Consider the following 6,000-nt stretch of genomic DNA (forward strand, 5'->3'; position numbering starts at 1 on the left):
TACTAGCCTAGAACACTGTTCAATTTGATTACGCAGTTCATGGGGACTGCGGACTTTGATAAAGGATTGATTTATTTTGCAGGGAGCTTGAAATAATAACCCTCTGCTAAACCTCCACGGCCTCAGGGCCCGAACTTTTAATAACGTTATGAGAGAGATGAGAATAGTGCATCATTCTAGCCCTGGTGCAGCTCTGCTCAGCCGTCCCACACGATATGCTCTTCCCATAGCTGGTGGTGACTCCGTTTGATGGGTTGTTTGTTTTCGTTTGTTGGCAGGTTTCTAAGCCGCCCAGGAATTTGCCCTTGGGTTTATCTGAAAAGTCATACGTGTACTTAAATAAACTGTGCCATGGATCATAGCGGCGTGCACTGTTTACAAAGACAATAGTAATTTTGAAAGGCTACGGAATGTTGATAATAGTTGTGAAGCGTATTATTAAAAAATCAGAAGAGAAAACAAAGGTTAGATTTTAAAGGCTGCTACCAACTGCAAAATTAAGAAAGGCTGGGATGAGGACACATAAGGGAGATTGTGCTGTAAACAGGCTAAAACTGCCTTGAACTGCCACTGGGGGCTCATAAAAAGTGAATGAAATGGAGACTCTGCTGTGTGTGAATTATTTAAATTTGGAGGGCAAAGACCGTACAGATGCTGCATTCTCAATGAGAATGCATGGGCAAGGCCATCATGGCTGACATGACAAGCAACCTGCAATTACTGAAATATAGGCCAACTGGCCATTTCAAAGTTGAGACTAAAGAAAACCCCATTTAAAACACAAACTGCCACAACTTCAAGGTATGAATTGCTTGCAAATCAATTGGTTCAGGAATCCTTTATCCATTATGGGAAAAACAATAACAGACGATTTCAACAAGGAACATTATTGTTGAATGAAATAATATAATTCCCATGTCAACATAAAAGGCAAACAGTGTGGTGATCGTGACAATCACCATCTCCATCTCACCAGCGTCCGTTGAACCGTGGCACACAGTATGCCCATACTGCCTCCCACACACAAGTCATATCATTAGGCCTGGATGAGGTAGGTGTCTGGCCTTACCCGGTATCATCAGACCAAGATGTTATTATTTCACCAGCCGGCTCCCGTCTCCGGCGGCCACAAAAGCTCATTACGATTGATAACTGATAGCATCGCTTAATCATGACTGGACAAAGGCCACGACCATCCCAACAAGTCCTCCGATTGAATTAATGGTATTCATTAAGCCCCAATGAGAGCCTTTACAGATGCCGCGACCTTATCCTGCCACTTCATCTTCTCGGGGATTGACTGAGGTAAAATACAAGCACAGGGAGAGAAAGGAGATGGGAGAGAGAAAGAGAGATTGAGATTAGGGGGAAGATGAGAGAATGAGCCCCGAGAGGAGGGAGAGAGAGAAAGACAGAGGGAGAGAGAGACGTGTAAAGTAGGAGAGGTGTTCATTTCACCGCTGCGAGCAGATTGATAGATTCCCACAGGGAGAATGGTGCCAGTACAGGTTGTCCCTGAGCAGATTACCATCAACTTTGCAGTGACTTCAGCATAGCTGGACTAATGGCCCTCCAACGCCACATTTCATCAAAAGTCTCCAGGAACATATGCAAGCAACATTACAGAGAAGGGGGAAATCACTTCTTCCTCTTTAATGGGACTAACCTGAGGCGTAATATCCGCTCAGGGACCCCAGACCTTGAGTTAGAGGACATCAGCCAGCTGCTGCGTTAAAAGCAGCGCTAGGGTGAACGTGACTGCCTGTCCAATATGAATCATTTACAGCGGTGCTCCAACAGCTTGCTAACACGCTGCCATGCTCTTGGACTCCCCCAAGCAACCCTGAACCGGCAGCACAGGAATACACAATGCTTCTGACCCCTGAGGCCCATGCAGAGAAGCACTGTTGTGTAGTTAAGGCAGCATGGCACGCCGCTCACCCCATAGTGAGGGCTTAGAGCTGGGGCTGGACTGAGTGCACTCTCCCCCTGCTGCTGGTGCTATGTACCTGGTTAAGGCTCGACTGGTTAGGATGGAGGCACGGCAAGCTCTTCGGTGGTCTTGGCACACGTCGCACATCATGATCCCAGGAAACGGACTGAAGCCTATGGAGAACCAGAGGGAGAAAGAAAGAGATGTAGCCACAGATGCTCTTGTTATTAAGCAACATTTGAAGAGTTTTGTTCCAAAATGAGATATCCACTATTTGAAAAAAGTGACGCCTACTCACAGAGAATTAATTCATCTGGTGCTGTTTGAAGTAAAGTAGCTATCTTAAGTCGGTGGTTGACAAAATAATAATGTTTCTACAAACTGGATCGTTTATATCTTAGAGATATTCAGTGATGAATTTTAAGTAACGATTTTGTTCCAAAATGGATTTACAGCATTTTGGAAATGAACTATTCCATTTAATCTCTCTGTTTCAGTCTTACACAGAAAATGAGGGAGGTAGTGAAAATAGAGAAGGTATTTGCTCCTGACAAGATGAACAGGAGTGCATTTAAAACATTGATGGGGCTCTGTAACTCAGATACTGTAGCAGTAAAACATGAGTCTGAGGGGAACAGGTTAGTTATGACTTATATAATCAGCTTCATTAATAGTGTAATGGGTCCACATGTGAAGATATGGGCCAGGACCTAGTTAAATTAGTGCAGTATGTCAGGTGAGCGCAGCCCTTCTAATAACCTAATGATCTGCCAAAGCCCACACACATTTGCTACCATCATCAGCCAGTGGAGAGATGCAGATGTCTCCTGCAAACAAGTTTAAAAGCAATATATCTGTACTTGCATGATCGCACATGGCTCCCATGCTGTGTCTTTACAGTGGATAAGTTGGGTTAATGAAATGAGTGTAAAGCTGTTTACAACAGGCACTTAAGGATCCAGTCTCTCATAGCAGTGTGGCGCCCCCTGTTAAAACCCTGTCACCCCACTACTGGCTTTGTGTACATGGTAATTAATTGGAGTGAAGACTTGAGACTGCTAAGCTTGATTTTTTGAGTTTGTAAAGGGTTGAAAAGTATGTGAATATACGTCCAATTCAGATTGACATGTAAATTCCAGATTGAATCTTTAAGACTCATTGACAAATTCCATGTCATTGCACACAATTGCCATTCATCATCGTCACAACTCGAGGCTACGTACCAATAATGCTTCCCCCAGCCAAGTAAAATGTATGCTTGCCTAATGCATGTGTGGTAAACACACCATTGCCCCTTTAATTTAGTCACAGCTCAGTCAGTAATTACACCGAGGGATAGCTATCACTGTAGCACTCATTGTCTGCAGTCTTTGTGGGTCATCTGCAGCGAGACACAGACAGAGGGAGAGAGAGAGAGAGAGAGAGAAAGAGAAAGTGAGAGAGCAATGAGAAGACCACTCAGATTATCACATTTGCAAACAGCGATGGGCAGTACACAAGGGAAAATTAAAAAGTGTGTGAATCCTGTTGAAGAGCTGCTAAATGTGTTTGCCATCATCGACTGTGCTGACAAAATGCTGTCACTGATAAAGAAAAATTGCAGTAGTCAGTGAGTGCAATTTTCTGCACTTTTATTGCTAGGATTTCGTGTCTGTGTGTGTGTGTGTGTGTGTGTGTGTGTGTGTGTGTGTGTGGCACATGAAAGTCTTACCGTTTATAAAGGGGCTCTGCAGTTCACAGGCCATACTCCTTATTTTCTCTCTCTATCTCTTTCTCTCTCTCCCTCCTTTTTTTGCCCTCCTCCACTGTGACTGGATACGACAGTCGAGGATCATCTGTGAGCCTATTAATTAGTCCAATCACCAGCAAACAGGCCTGTGTTATCGCTGCAGCACGACAGTCTTTCAGAGCTGAAATTAAACCATGCAGACTACTGTTTCAGTGCCAAGGGGAGTAGAGATTTAGCTCCACTGGCACCACTAGCTCCACTGCATGGATAAATCACCACCACTAAGCAGCCTGTAGTACTTCTATGGGAGAGAAAAAAAATAAAAAGAGCGGAGAAATAAAATATGCTGCTGTTTATTACAAAAAGACCATTATATATGATGACAAACTCGTGACGAACACTGTGGTTCAAAGAGAAGCCGCTCAGCATCTTCAAAAGATGGGCATGTCTATCTGAATAAGAGTGAGAGAAAAGAGAAACAACTGAAGAGAGTGAGTAACAGCTTTTATTGAAGGGGAAAAATGAACGGCAACAAATGTGAGAATTAAGTGACAGAAAGAACGAAAGACGGGGAGAGAGAATGAATAAAGAGACAGTGATTGCAAGAGCGTGCGCGTGCGTGTGTGTGATTGTGTGTGTGTGTGTGTGTGTGTGTGTGTGTGTGTGTATGTGTCCATGTGCACGCCTGTGTGCATGCATGTCTGCGTCTGGCCTGGATTTTGGGCTGTGGGAGTATCATTACACAGTGTTTCCCAGCTTAGGCCTGTTTACTCCCCTCAAAATGCAGATGTTGTTAATAAATCCTGCATTTGCTCATTTATTTGGGGGGACTGCACCTTGCTTTATTAAACCCATCCATCACTGAGGGCTCCTGAATCAATGGGATGCAGAGGAAAGCAGTGTCAGCACAGAGGCACGCAGGGAGAATACCAGCAGCCTGTACAAGACGAGAGGAGAGAGGAACATTGAAGCATGGATAGATCAAAGTATGTGTCACACAATGTGAATGCATGATGACAGAGGTCGGTTTCTTGTGTGCTTTAATGTAAAAAAAACACAGTTAATCAATTCTTTGGATTACCAGTTGGGATTGTATACTCTATGTCATAATCTATGGGATCCATATAGCTTCTTGTGGTGTAGATAAGAAGTTTAGCTCTGAACCCTATATAAATACTGCACATGGTAAAGTGAAAAGTCAGTTATTCTCACAGTAATACTCACAGTGTCAGATGTAGTATGTAAATATAGATCAAAATGCAGTCAGGTAATTAATTACTCTCAATCTGCATTTAGTATTCAGATATGCACTGCTCTCCAGGATGGGGCTCATCTAGGGGAACCAGGGGTGAGCCGCTTCAAACCGAGCCCATCTGGAGACTCCCTCCCTGGGATTCACTCTCCTGTGGTGGAGGGGCCCACATCAACCTCTTTTCCACAGCTGCCACATCCACCGCCCAGTCAGCCAGCCTGCCAGCCTGCCAGGCGCTTGTTAAATAAGTCTGTCTCAGCCTCTGGACCTGAGCGAAAGGAATAGAGGAAGGGATCTGGCTCAGCAGAGGGAGATGAGAGTGAGAGGAGAAGAAAGTTGGAGAGCGAGCGAGAGTGGGAGGGGATGAATGGGCAGGAGGGAAAATATGAGTCTGTAGCGAGAGGCGAGAGAGGGTGGATTGCTATGCAAACGGACATCAAAGGCTCAAGATTGGCTTGGCCTTTTTTTTGGTGCTGCTGCTAATCGCTGAATGGAGTGACATGGCTCCCCCTGGGGATAGAGTGAACAACACTACCTGTTTGGGGCTCAGAGAAGCAGAACTTTCTCAAGCATGTTAGAAAATCCTCCCTCCATCACTCACCCTGAGCAGGGAGTGGTAACACCAAGCCAGGAGCTGCCCGTTGCTAGTCAGCGTTCGGTAATCTGCCGCTGACTTATATATCTGTCTATCTGAGTCTGTTTGTCCATTCATCCACAGAGAACCGACGGAGACGAGCAGAAGACAAGGAAACACACACTCGCGCAGGTACATCTCTGCCGTCTATTCCGAGTCAGGTGGTTGTTAGTAAAAGGCAGCTACTGTGGAGAAGACTTGGGAAGAGGAATCTGCGGAGAGGAGCGCACGGACTGGTGCAGTCAGCCGTGGCTGTGGACATCATCTATCAGAGCTAACTAGGAAAACTCTAGGGCGCGTTGCAACAGCCGGACACGGCTGTCTGGGAGGCCCTGTGTTTATTGAAGGGTCAACAGCCACATGAGATGAGCTGACTGGAAGGTCAATGCACACATCACTCCTGTGACTCTCATATAATCATCAATCACCGTCCTAATTCAAGTCTGTTGTTG

The sequence above is a fragment of the Centroberyx gerrardi genome, chromosome 16 (assembly GCF_048128805.1).
Source record: "Centroberyx gerrardi isolate f3 chromosome 16, fCenGer3.hap1.cur.20231027, whole genome shotgun sequence".
NCBI lineage: Eukaryota > Metazoa > Chordata > Actinopteri > Beryciformes > Berycidae > Centroberyx > Centroberyx gerrardi.